Source organism: Wolffia australiana, chromosome 18, assembly GCF_029677425.1.
Source record: "Wolffia australiana isolate 7733 chromosome 18, ASM2967742v1".
In the NCBI taxonomy this organism is placed as follows: Eukaryota; Viridiplantae; Streptophyta; class Magnoliopsida; order Alismatales; family Araceae; genus Wolffia; species Wolffia australiana.
Genome location: NC_135852.1, coordinates 10,628,754 through 10,641,500, shown reverse-complemented (window position 1 = coordinate 10,641,500; position 12,747 = coordinate 10,628,754). Strand labels below are relative to the sequence as shown.

Sequence of the window (12,747 nt, the reverse complement as noted above, 5' to 3'; positions counted from 1 at the left end):
ATCCATAAAGATCTCTAGTCCATCTCCCGTCAAGTCTGCAAACAAAGCGTTCATGCATCATTGAAAAGTAGCGGGCGCATTACAAAGTCCAAAGGGCATCCTTTTGAAGGCATATGTACCCAATGGACAAGTGAATGTGGTTTTCTCTTGATCATCTTTATGAATATTGATCTGATTATAACCCGAATAACCGTCAAGAAAGCAGAAATAATTTTGTCCAGCTAACTTCTCCAAAATTTGATCCATGAAAGGTAGAGGGTAATAGTCTTTTTTAGTTACTAGGTTTAGCTTTCGATAATCTATACATACACGCCAACTAGTAACTAACCTAGTTTGAATCTCTTCCCCCTTTTCGTTCCTTGATACTGTGATTCCCGATTTCTTTGGAACCATATGCACTGGACTCACCCATGAACTATCGGATATAGCATATATAACATTTCCTTTAAGCCATTTAAGAATCTCCCCTTTCAATACTTCTACCATATTGGGGTTCAACCGTCTCTGAGGTTCTCTAGTAGGTTTAGATCCTTCTTCGACAAAGATTCGGTGTTCACATATGCTAGAAGGTACCCCTTTTATGTCGTCAAATGACCATCCTATTGCTGCTTTATACTCTTTTAGTATCACCATTAGATTCTCCTCTTGATCTCGCGTTAAGGACAAAGAGATGATGACAGGTAATGTATGTCTAGGGCCTAGAAAGACATATTTCAGGGAAGATGGTAGTGGTTTAAGTTCTAAATCAAAGGGATCATTATCATCTAAAGTTTCGTTCACTAAATTTATTCCACAAACTTCCAAATTTTCATCCCCCAAGTCATGATCATCCTCTAATAAATCTAAAGTTCCCACTTCTTCGTGACGACTACTAGGATATTTCATCAATCTAGAAATGTTTAATTCTACCCTCTCCTCTCATACTCTTAGAATTGTTTTCCCCTTTCCCAATCGTTGATGGCCCTAGCCTTAGCTAAGAAAGGTCTCCCTAAAATGATGGGTGCTCTTGTGACATCATCGGGTACCTCTATCTTGGCTACAATGAAATCAGCAGGGAAGACACATTGTTCTACTCTGACCATCGTGTTTACTAGCTCCCCACATGGTTTTCGGATAGATCCATCAGCCAATTGCAGCTCCACATGAATGGGTTGCATCTCCACAAATTTATATCTATCGTATAGGGCTTTGGGCATGAGATTGATACTCGCTCCTGAATCTAATAAGGATCGTGAAAACTTCATCCCCCCGATATCACACGTAATTAGTGGAGGCCCTGGATCTTTCTTTTTCTCAGGTAATTCATTTAGGATTATCGAACTAACACTCTCGGAAAGCCTAATCCGGTTGGTTTTCCTCTGGGGTGTACATAATTCTTTCACATACTTAGAAAATAATGGTATATACCTAATTGCTTCCTCTAAAGGAATGGTTATGGTCGCTTCCTTAACGGATTCTATGAGCTTATTATTTTGAATGGCAGGCTTTGAGGGTCTTAAGGCATCGGGAAAAGGTATAGGGGGCTGATAAGTACCTAGGCTCGACTCCTCCCTTATAGCCACATTCTCTAAAGGTTCTCTTCCTTCATTCCTTTCCTCGATTTCCTCATTCTCATCTTCAAGATCAGGTTCATGAGGATTCTCTAATTGCCTCCCACTCCTCAATCTAGTAATGGCATGCGCACTATCAAGAGGAATTTGCGACGATTTTCCTAGTTTTTCTTGGGAAAGAGGAAGCTCTTGTGACTCAATAGTCGACACATTCCTAGGATTAACAGAGGATTGAGTTGGGAATTGACCTTTATTGGAGCCCATTTCTTTATCTTTACCTCTAGTATTTCCCGTGGATGCCATAGGTTGTTGAACATGTTCCTCCATTCAATCCATTCGATTTTGCACAAGGTTAAGTTGTTCGCTCATCCCTTGAACATTCTTTGTTAACTGCTCCATCATTGCCTTCATGACCTGAAAATCAGAAATATTGGAGTCATTTGTTTGTTTAGGTGGCTGGTTATAAGAGTCAGGATATTGTTTATGTTGGTAAGGAGGTCGATGCTCTTTAGTGTAGTTCTCGTTCCCTCGTGCATTCCATGGCTTGTACGGGTACGCGTGATTCATTACATTGATCTCCTCCCTCCCCGTGCATTCTCCATTTTTTTGCTCCCTGCTCAAACATAAGGAACAAGGAACTTCTTGCACCTTGGACACGTTAGCATGAGTCACCATCTTTTCCATTAAATTAGTCAGTTTTTCAATATTCGTCTCAATTTTCCCTATCCGGTGCTCATTCCTTTCTACCATAATCTCAACTTCCTTACCATGAACATCAATGACCCCACCTTTCTTTGATTCTACATTCCTTCCGTTATTGTTTAGACTCAAACGATGGCTATCGGTTTCAGCTAGTTTCTCCATAATTTCCTCTATCTCATCATCATATTTTTCCATGATTGAACCTCCACATGAATAATCCACTCTATTTCTAGAATTCTCATTTAAACCATTATAGAAAATATTCATCAAATGCCATGTGCTAAACCCATGATGAGGGCATTTCCTAGCTGAGGATCTAAACCGCTCCCATGCATCACAAAATGACTCATAATCTCCTTGTTTAAATCCTTGTATTTCTTGTCTAACTTGGTTGGTTCTACCGGGAGTATAGAATTTCTTCATGAAACACTCTTCAATTTCATTCCAACTCTCAAATTTTCGACAAAGATTCCTAAACCACTCTCTGGCTCTATCTCTCAAGGTTTTTGGAAATATCCACATCTTGAGTACATCTTGTGAAACCCCCGGAATATGGTATAAGGAGCCTTTACCTATCAATTCCTCCAAAAAGGTGTAAGGACTTTCATTCGGTAAACCATGATAGGTAGGTAAAGCATTTAAGAAAGAAACATCTATCTTGAAGTTAACATTGTCTCCCAAATTGGTAGTGATCTTGGTGAAGCCACCGCTTCCTATAGGAGTGTAATGTTCCTTATATTTCTTCCTCTCCTCCCTTTGATCATCATTTTGATTCCTTTGATTTTGATCTTGATCCATTTCCTCTACTCGGCTACAACTTTCCTCAGAGTTTGATGATCTTCCTAGAGAGTTGAGATCTATCAATGTAGGTTTCCTCGATCTAGTTCCTTGCATAAACCAAAAGCAACTTTTTACCCCAGAAAATATATTCCAACTCTCTTATTTCCTCACAAAGGTATTTCTACTATGCAATAATTGAGAAAATAAGATGCGAATAAGGGAAAAGAAATCACTAACCTCAAGGACACCTTGCTCCCTGGCAACGGCTCCAATTGATGAACTCAAAATTCTTGTCGTTGTTGTATATTGAATTCATGCAATAAATTTATATTTTCCTCACTAGTATAGAGATAAGTAAGGGTCGAATCCTCAGGGAGCTTAGGTAATGAGGCAGATGACTAAGGAGAGAGGAAGGGAGAGAAGAAGAGATACTTGTAGGTAAGGAAATGGAGAGGTATTTTAGAGATTTAAAGAGGTTAAAACTAGATAGATTAATTTTTAGTAATACTGATATGAGTTGAATAGGTTTTTTACAGCCTTTAGTGGCCTTTAAAGAAAAGTTCCCAATGAGGAATTTCATCAAACACCTTATGGGCGAGAAGAAGGATGGACGAATCTGATGATAAAATAGAGAAGAAATGATGGAAATGGACGTAGAACTGAGGGTAGATTCCTGTGGGGTTGAAATGGTGGTGAATGGGTGGCTGAATGATGAGGAAAGAGTGATGAGGGGGAATGAGAGAACTGGAATGGATGTGTAACTATGAATGATAGAGATGATGTCTTTGTTTTTCAGAAAACTTTGGAATGGGAATCAAACAAACCTAAGAATAAGGAAATAGTCCTAATGCACTCTCCTTGGAGGGGATTACAAGATATTCTCTCATCAGAATCATCACACCAACCCCGTTTTTTGACGCCAGTCCTAGGCCGGGTGGTGCTCGATCCGCTACGATGTTGAGCTCGACTTGGTCTTCCTCTCCAGAGCAAGCTTGAGCATCTTCCAATGCCAAAGCTTGGGCCTAAGCTCTTCCCCCGTTCCTGCTGGTGACCTGTAGTCAAAGGAATGCCAAAAGACCCCTGGTGAAGAAGAAAAAAGGACTATCTGAAGGGTTAGGGGTTTTCTCAACTCAAATGGCATAAATTGCACTTATGCCCCTGCGACCTTACAATTTTAGACAAATTATAAATAAGCCCTCCAACAGAAGTAAAGCCATGAGTAATCATTTAGATCATTTTAAAAAAAACAGAAAGTTATAATATTTCGCCTTTACAAGTTCATCTCCTTATGATAATTTTTTTAAATTACACAAAAATACGAAATAAATTACATAAAAATCAGGAAATGTCACGGCATCATAAAAACACAATGAAGGCGAAGTTACTCAATTTAGTTCAATAAAAACTGCAAATGTATCCATTTTGAGCTAAATATATGTGTAAACTGGGTCATTTTATGTCATAAATTTGTGTGTTATCAAGGGGAACGATCACCGTGCAAGAGCATCCACATCCGTCATCGTAGTCGACACTGATCTGAGACCGACAAGAAAATGCTAACACGGAGCGATGGCTAATCCTATAATATTTTTAAGTTCTCTTGTGGCAGAGGAGCAGTGGAAGACTGGCACTAAAGGACGCAATAAGTCTGTATAGAGGGGAGAGAACTATAACCTGCAACCTGTTGACTAGGTGTTCATAGCGAGCCGTGAATATAATGGGCGATCGTGGTTTTCAAAGTGAGACAACTCGGAGTGAGGGGAAATCATCTCCGTGGGTGGACGGGAATCAAGGCGGGTACAGTCAAGAGGTTGACCATCATGGCCCAGGCCCACGAAGGTGGTGGGGAAGGCAAGTCTCGTGCGTCGGCGGTGTGATCCAGAGGAGAGGAAGTCTACAACTATCGGTTGAAGGTCATAGGTGACAACTGTTGCGAGTAACCTCGCCAAATAAGAAGGAAAAGAGAGAGAGAGAAAAAAAAAAAGGGCCGCCTATTTTTTTCTCTTCACGTGGCTCTCTCTCTCCGCCCCATTCTCTCTCCAACCAATTCGGGAGGTTGACCAAGCTTCGGTCGACCGAGTTTTATGGCATTTTTTTTCTTATAAATATGTAACCTTTCATTTTTTATGGTGAAGAACTTCTTCTTGAGTTATTTTTCTCTTCTTCTATCATCTTCTATTCTTCCCCAAGTGAGTGAGGGACTTTTTGTGAGTGATTTCACTTGGCTTAGTGCCAACAAGTGGTATCAGAGCCTGAGCTTAAAAGCACGATCCGAGTTTTTTTGTTTGTGAGAATGTCGGAGGGGAATGACGTCGTGGTTCCCAAAGCACCAAGGAACGGGGGGGATTCTTTTCCTTCGGGAAGTTTCCTCATATTGTCCAAGACGAACTATTCCGTCTGGGCAAAGAAGTTGAAAGTTACCTTAGAGGCTTATAGTTTGTGGGATGCGATCGTGAAGGAAGATGTAGCCATCAAGAAGGACAGGCAGGCGCTCATGGTGATTTATGCGCTGTTACCGGAGGAGATTCTCGAACAACTTGACGATGAGATCACCGCTAAAGAGACGTGGGAGATTCTTCAAAAGAAGTTCGTGGGCGTTGATCGAGTCAAGAAGTCGAGAATACAGAGCCTGAAGGAGTTTGATCACATCCTCATGGGAGATGAAGAGTCAGTTGGTGACTTTGCTGGAAGATTTTCTAGCATTTTTACTAAACTGAGAGCCCTTGGAGAGAAGGTTCCGGAGAAGGAAGTTGTTTCCAAGTTGCTTCATGCGACACCGGAAAGGTTTGACCACCTTACTTCCTCCATGGAGCAGTTTGGCAGCATTGACGACATGTCGCTTGAGGAAGCCATTGGGTCGTTAATGGCTCATGAAGATAAGCTTAAGGAGCGGCGTACTGCTCGTGGCGAGAGAGCTTTATTGACACAGTCACAAACCAAGACCAAAGAAGAAGGAGAAAGCTCACGTGGTTCCCATGGAGGTCATGGCCACGGACGTGGGCGAGGTCGAGGTCGTGGAAGCGGTGAAGATGGACGTGACAAGGACGACAATGAGAAGCCACGTGAGTGGTCAAGAATCAAGTGCTACAACTGCAACAAATATGGTCATTATGCTTCGCGATGCAGGAATAAGAAGAAAGAAGAAAAGGCAAACTTGACCGAGACGGAGGTGGAGTCAACTCTCCTAGTGGCTGTGACGGAATTATCGTCGGCTTTCCTATTGCAAGGAAATAGTGGGATTCCAGAGCCAAAAGAGATGTGGTACCTGGACACGGGGGCGACAAGTCACATGACTGGTGACAAGTCGTACTTTCAATAATTCGCTTCGGAGATAAGTCCACGGTTGAGATTGAAGGATTTGGATCGGTCGTCCTACACCGGAAGAATGAGAAGACTATGAAGTTGAAGAATGTCCTATATGTTCCTAAGCTTGCTGTGAATATTCTCAGCCTTGGGGAAACTCGACGATGAAGGATATGATATTAGACTGGGTTCTCGCCAACTCAGAGTATATGATGAACAAGGGGCTTTATTGCTGCATGTGAAGAAGAACGAGTCAGGGCTTTATCTGCACAAGCTGAATGTTGTATCTCAGTATCTTATGGCAGCAGAGACTTGTTCGGAGACGGTTAAGTGGCATAAGAGGTATGGTCACTTGAATCTCCGTTCCTTGAAAGATTTGGCAGATAAGCAGATGGTATGTGGAATTCCCAAGATCGAGGGATCTTCTTCGGTGTGCCGGGCTTGTGTGGCGGGAAAACAACATCGGTAACCATTTTCCAGCAGCTCTAGTCATAGAGCCAAAGTCCCTTTGGAGCTCGTTCATGCGGATCTTTGTGGTCCTTTCACTCCAAAGACTTTGGGAGGTAGCCATTATTTTATGGTCCTTGTTGACAATTATACGCGGTTAATGTGGGTGGCGCTATTGAAGACGAAGGCTGAAGCTTTTGAGGCCTTCAAGAAGTTCAAGAATCTGGCCGAGGCAGAGAAAAATGTGAAGTTAAAATGTGACGTAGGACGACTATGGGATGGACGATTTAGGGCGGATGACGAGGCTATGGGTAGGAATGGGTTAAGGGATAAAACAATCCACAGAAATCACGGTCGATTCTCGGACTTAAAACCGATGAAATCTGGTGGTGCAGCTCCGACCCTTATCGAGGGCGGGAGTACTGTCTTCCCCCACCGCGACGATGCCTAAGCACCGAAATCAATACCTTGAATTCACGTCGCGAAGAAACACTCGAGAAAAGGAGAGAAGAAGAGGAAATCCAAGTCTAATTCTGACGGCGGTGGAAACTTCCCGAGAAAATACTGAGCGGAGAACACGTCGACACCACAGGGTTCAGGTATACCTCAGCACCGTAGTGCGTGTAGAGGCTGCAGGTAATTCTGCTCGTGGCGGCGGCGGCGTGATACTGGAAACGGCGCTCGGGCGTTGTCGGCCCTGGTTGGCGTTATGAAGCGGGGGCGCCGGGTGGGCGGCGAACTCCGCGCGGCGCGCGAAAGTGCGCGAGCGCGCGGAGCAACAGCAGCGCGCGGGAGCGCGCGAGCGCCTTGAGCGCGCAGCGCCGGAGTGCGAGCCTGGCGCTGAGCGCGGAGCGGAGGCGCGCAGCGCCGAGTGCGGAGCGCGGAGCGCCTGCGCGCGTCTTGAGTCTGGAGTGCGGCGAGCGCACCCGCCAGCGCGAGCCTTGCCTTGAGCACCGCCGCAGCGCGCAGCGCCGCAGCGTCTTGAGCGCACGGCAGCGGTAGCGGGGATGGCACGCGGTGGCGTGCGGTCGCGGCGATGTGACGCGGCTGCGCAGCCAGTGATGACGGCAGCGGCGGTGGTGGCGGCGGCAGCGGTGATAGCGGCGATGACTGCGGCGGCGGGAAGGTTAGGGCAAGATGAGGTAGGGCAATCCTCCAAGAAGAGTTAGAAAACTCAATTCTTGAATTATGATTGCCTAATGAGTTCTTGAAACAAATGACCTTATATAGGCCTTGGAGGAAAGAGAAAATAACTAGAAAATAAGACACGCAAGGGAAAGCGTGCATCACGTCACGCTAAAGGGCAGTTGTGGATCTGCCTTTGGCGTCGTGTCATGACGCGCGTGGAGACGTGCGCGGGTGGTGACGTGGCGGACGACGGTTGTGGCGTGTTGACTTCTTCGTTGACTCCTGTTGACCGAGGTGGGTTGACTTCTGTTGACTTCATCTTTAGATCCGTAACGTCTGTGTTGACCCCGACTGCCTGCGGTGACGTGTCCCGGGCTGATGCATTGGCGTCCTCGCCATCAAAATGTCTCATGACAGATAGAGGCAGCGAGTTCAATTCCATTGAATTTGCCAAGTTTTGTGAGGATAATGGGATCCGTAGACATCTCACAGCTCCATATTCTCCTCAACAGAATGAAGTTGCCGAGAGGAGAAATTGTACGATTGTCTCCATGATGCGCGCTCTATTATTTGAGAAGAATTTGCCCAACGAGTTGTGGGGAGAAGCAGGTAGCACAGCTGTATATATTCTGAATCGTTCTCCCACGAAGAGTTTGCAAGGTTCAATGCCTTATGAAGCTTGGACAGGGTCGAAGCCTAGCATTGATCATCTAAGGATTTTTGGGTTCTTAGCCCATGTGAAGATCCTCGGTGGACATTTGAAGAAACTTGATCCGAGGAGCAAGCCTATGGTTTTCATTGGCTATGAGATTGGGTCTAAGGCCTATAAGTTCTATGATCCAGACTCGGGCAAAGTGGAAGTTAGCCGTGATGTTATTTTTGAAGAAGATTGTACATGGAAGTGGTCGAGTGAAGAGTTGAAATCGGCCGGAGGTACATTCTCTATCGATCCGCCTTATGATCTAACACCTCCTCCAAATGATCAGCAGGGAGATAGTACATCTCGCTCTCTTGCTGAGAATGAACCTTCAAATGAGGATGCAGTTGACCCTAGCTTGGGTGAAAGGGAGGATGTCACTCCTCTACGACACAGAAGTATTCAGTCCGTTTATGAAGAATTGGACGATGCTGAGCCCGAACTGCACCTTGCATTTGGAGAAGAACCGGCTTCATTTGATGAGGCCAATGAGGACGAAGTATGGCAAAAGGCGATGTTAGAAGAGCTTGATGCGATCGAGAAGAATGAGACATGGGAATTGGTTCCAAGGCCACCAGGAATTAAACCCATTGGTCTCAAGTCGGTATTCAAAGTGAAGAGGAATATCATGAGAAAGATTATACGGCATAAGGCGAGGCTTGTAGCTAAAGGGTACTCGCAATAAGCAGGAATCGACTATGAAGAAATGTTTGCACCCGTTGCTCGAATGGAGACTATTCGGACCTTTATTGCATTGGCAGCGCAACGAGGTTGGGAGATACACCATATGGACGTGAAGTTGGCCTTTTTGAATGGACTCATCGAAGAAACTATCTACGTGAAGCAGCCAAATGGGTTTGTTTAGAAAGGCAAAGAAGGGCATGTGCTGAAATTGAAGAATGCACTTTATGGGCTCAAGCAAGCTCCTCGTGCTTGGTATGTGAAGTTAGATTCATGTCTTTCATCACTCGATTTTCGCAGGAACTCGGGTGAATATGTTGTATATGTGCAAGAAGCAGAAGGTACAAATCTGCTAGTGGGGGTTTATGTGGACGACCTAATCCTGACCGGAGCGAGGAAGTCTCATATTTTGCATTTCAAGAATCAAATGAAGGAGTTATTTGAGATGACAGATTTGGGGATTGAGGTGTCTCAAAGGAAGGACGCAATTGTTTTGAGTCAAAGGGCCTATGCATTGAAGATTCTTGAAGAGAGTGGAATTGAGGTGTCTCAAAGGAAGGATGCAATTGTTTTGAGTCAAAGGGCCTATGCATTGAAGATTCTTGAAGAGAGTGGCATGTTGGAGGCAAATGCTACTCATACCCCGATGGTAGCTAGAGCTGTATTTTGCCAAACCTCGAAGAAAGACGAGGAAGATCCGACGAAGATGATCAACTCCACGGATTATCGGAGTTTGATTGGGAAGGTGAGGTACTTGACCCACACTCGTCCTGATTTGCAGTATGCTATTGGGATTATGAGCAGGTACATGGAGAAACCATCTATGAGTCACATGATTGGTGTGAAGAGAATTTTGAGATATATTCGAGGTACCGTTGACCTCGGGTTATATTACGAGAAGGACCAAGTGCAGGCGAATTTGATCGGATATAGTGATAGCGATCATGCCACGGATGGAGATGACCGGAGGAGCACCGCTGGTATTATCTTTTTCTTCGGGTCTATGGAAGTTTCTTGGAGTTCACAAAAACAACCAGTTGTTACTCTTTCATCATGTGAATCTGAGTATGTTGCTGCTAACAGTGCTGCTACGCAAGGTGTATGGCTATCACATATGATTGGCGAATTGAAAGGAGAAGGCCCGAAGCCATTTAAGATCCTCGTGGATAACAAATCTGCCATAGCGTTGAGCAAGAATCCTGTTTTCCACAGTCTTTCAAAGCACATCGAGAAGTGGTTCCACTACATCCGTCAATGTATTGCAAACAAGATGTTACAGGTGGAGCATGTGAATTCGGATCTTCAATTGGCTGACATATTTACGAAGTCTTTGGCCAGAGTTCATTATTTGCAAATGCGAGAGAAGATTGGACTCAAAGACGCGGGCGACATTGGCAAGGTTACGGGGGCGAATGTTGCGAGTAACCTCGCCAAATAAGAAGGAAGAGAGAGAGAGAGAGAGAGAGAGAGAGAGAGAAAAAAAGAAGGGCCGCCCATTTTTTTCTCTCCACGTGGCTCTCTCTCTCTGCCCAATTCTCTCTCCGACCAATTTGGGAGGTTGACCAAGCTTCGGTCGACCGAGTTTTATGGCATTTTTTTCTTATAAATATGTAACCTTTCATTTTTTATGGTGAAGAACTTCTTCTTGAGTTATTTGTCTCTTCTTCTATCATCTTCTATTCTTCCCCAAGTGAGTGAGGGACTTTTTGTGAGTGATTTCACTTGGCTTAGTGCCAACAACAACGACACACCGCACGAGTGCCCTACATAGGCGCGAGCAGGTGGATGGGAGACCGGATGAGAGCAGACTGGGAATTCAGGAGTCACAAAGTCACGCCAAGAGACAACGGTTGCCTGGACCACTCGTCACAGCATGAAAGACACAGAAAAAGTTTCACTCACAGAGGGCACCGTTCACGATAACCTGGCATTGGCGTTGTGCAATAGGGCAACGTGCGACTGTGATCGATGATTGGACTAGGATGATTGCCAATGGGGAAGTATGGTCCTGGTATATACACCCCTCCAGCATTCTGAAGTCAACATTGTCGCCGTACTTGGGGGGGGGGGGGGGGGGGGGGGTCGGGTCGTGGTTGACTACGCTGAAGACATGACCATTCGTTGCAGTGACGTCAACTGAGTACAAGTCTGGTCAAACCGTCGGGGCACGAAGGTGAAACCTGCTGGAGGATCTGTTCTGGAGGGCAGCAGTAGGGAGCGGCACCTGCGATGGTGCCAAATATTCTCGCGACTTCAACAACCGGAGGAATCCTGATGTTGGGCTAGATAGCTGATGGCAACCAGTGCAAGTAAGCAGTGGCAAGGAGTCTCTTGGGCTCGTGGTTGCACTGAGTTCTTCTCGTATCAGGAAACCCTATATGATCCTACAGAATGGTGAAACCCTCTTTGGAAAGGGTGATAATCTTTCGGGAACCATCTAAAACCAATGAGATAGTCTTCGGTTCTTTTCAAAAACAAGTTTGACTAACTCTATCGTTCACCCCCCTTCTCCTTATATAAGAGGGGAGGATATAGGTGCCATTATGGGCCACCTTAGGGGAGGGGTCCAACAAGGCCTCACCCCTAAGGATCAAAACAAGTCAAAATAAAATAAAGCATACACAACGTCACAGAAGGTCCGAGACAAGCAAAGGGGCCTTCATAATGAACAAGGGGCGAGAGAGGTAAAACTCAAAGCGATGCAAAAACTCGGGCGGTCCTCCATAAAACCAACATGACCCAAACGATGCTAAAATAATGCTAAAACTCAGAAGTCATCGACCCGGATAGCAAAAGATTGTGTTCTTCACGTCGGCTTGGACTCTATGACGTGGTTGATGACGAATCTGGACGTACTCAACTGGATGGTCCTCCATCACTTTAATTTGTTCCAGATAGGCTCCAGGCATAAAGCCATCATTTGAGTCAAGGATTAGCTTGGTTCATGAATATAATTAAATATCATAATTAAAGAACAATTATTTTTATTTTCTATATCATATAAGAAAATAAATATGAAATAAAAAAGATTAATTATAACTATGATAAACCTATTTGATAAAAAAGAAAAAGTAGGTAATAATGGATGTAACATCTCTAACGTCCGAAACATTTTTTACTATCAATTCTGTGGAATTAGATAGAGTCGCAAACTTATAAAAATTTATTAGTATTTTAGTTTTATTTTGGAAATAAGATAAGAAAAAAACGAATAAGTTTATTAATCAAAATTATTATACATACTCGTTTCAAAAAAAGGGTCCACTTAACATAGTTTTACATTTGTTGCAGTTATTGACTACTTTATATGACTTTTTATATTAGTTTGCATTTATTAATTACTAAATATTACTTATACTAGATATATATTTATCATAAGATATTTTTATCAGAGGTTAAAATATTAAATCGCGGCACCCATTCTATGAATGATTTCAACTTACCCACTATTTTTGTGCC

The 12,747-nt window shown here is 44.1% G+C and overlaps 1 pseudogene; it reads left to right on the top strand.

Annotated features, from left to right (window-relative positions):
• The first annotated feature begins 2,535 nt into the window (after positions 1–2,535).
• Positions 2,536–2,645, top strand: LOC144715376 (small nucleolar RNA R71; annotated as a pseudogene).
• Positions 2,646–12,747: the final 10,102 nt, after the last annotated feature.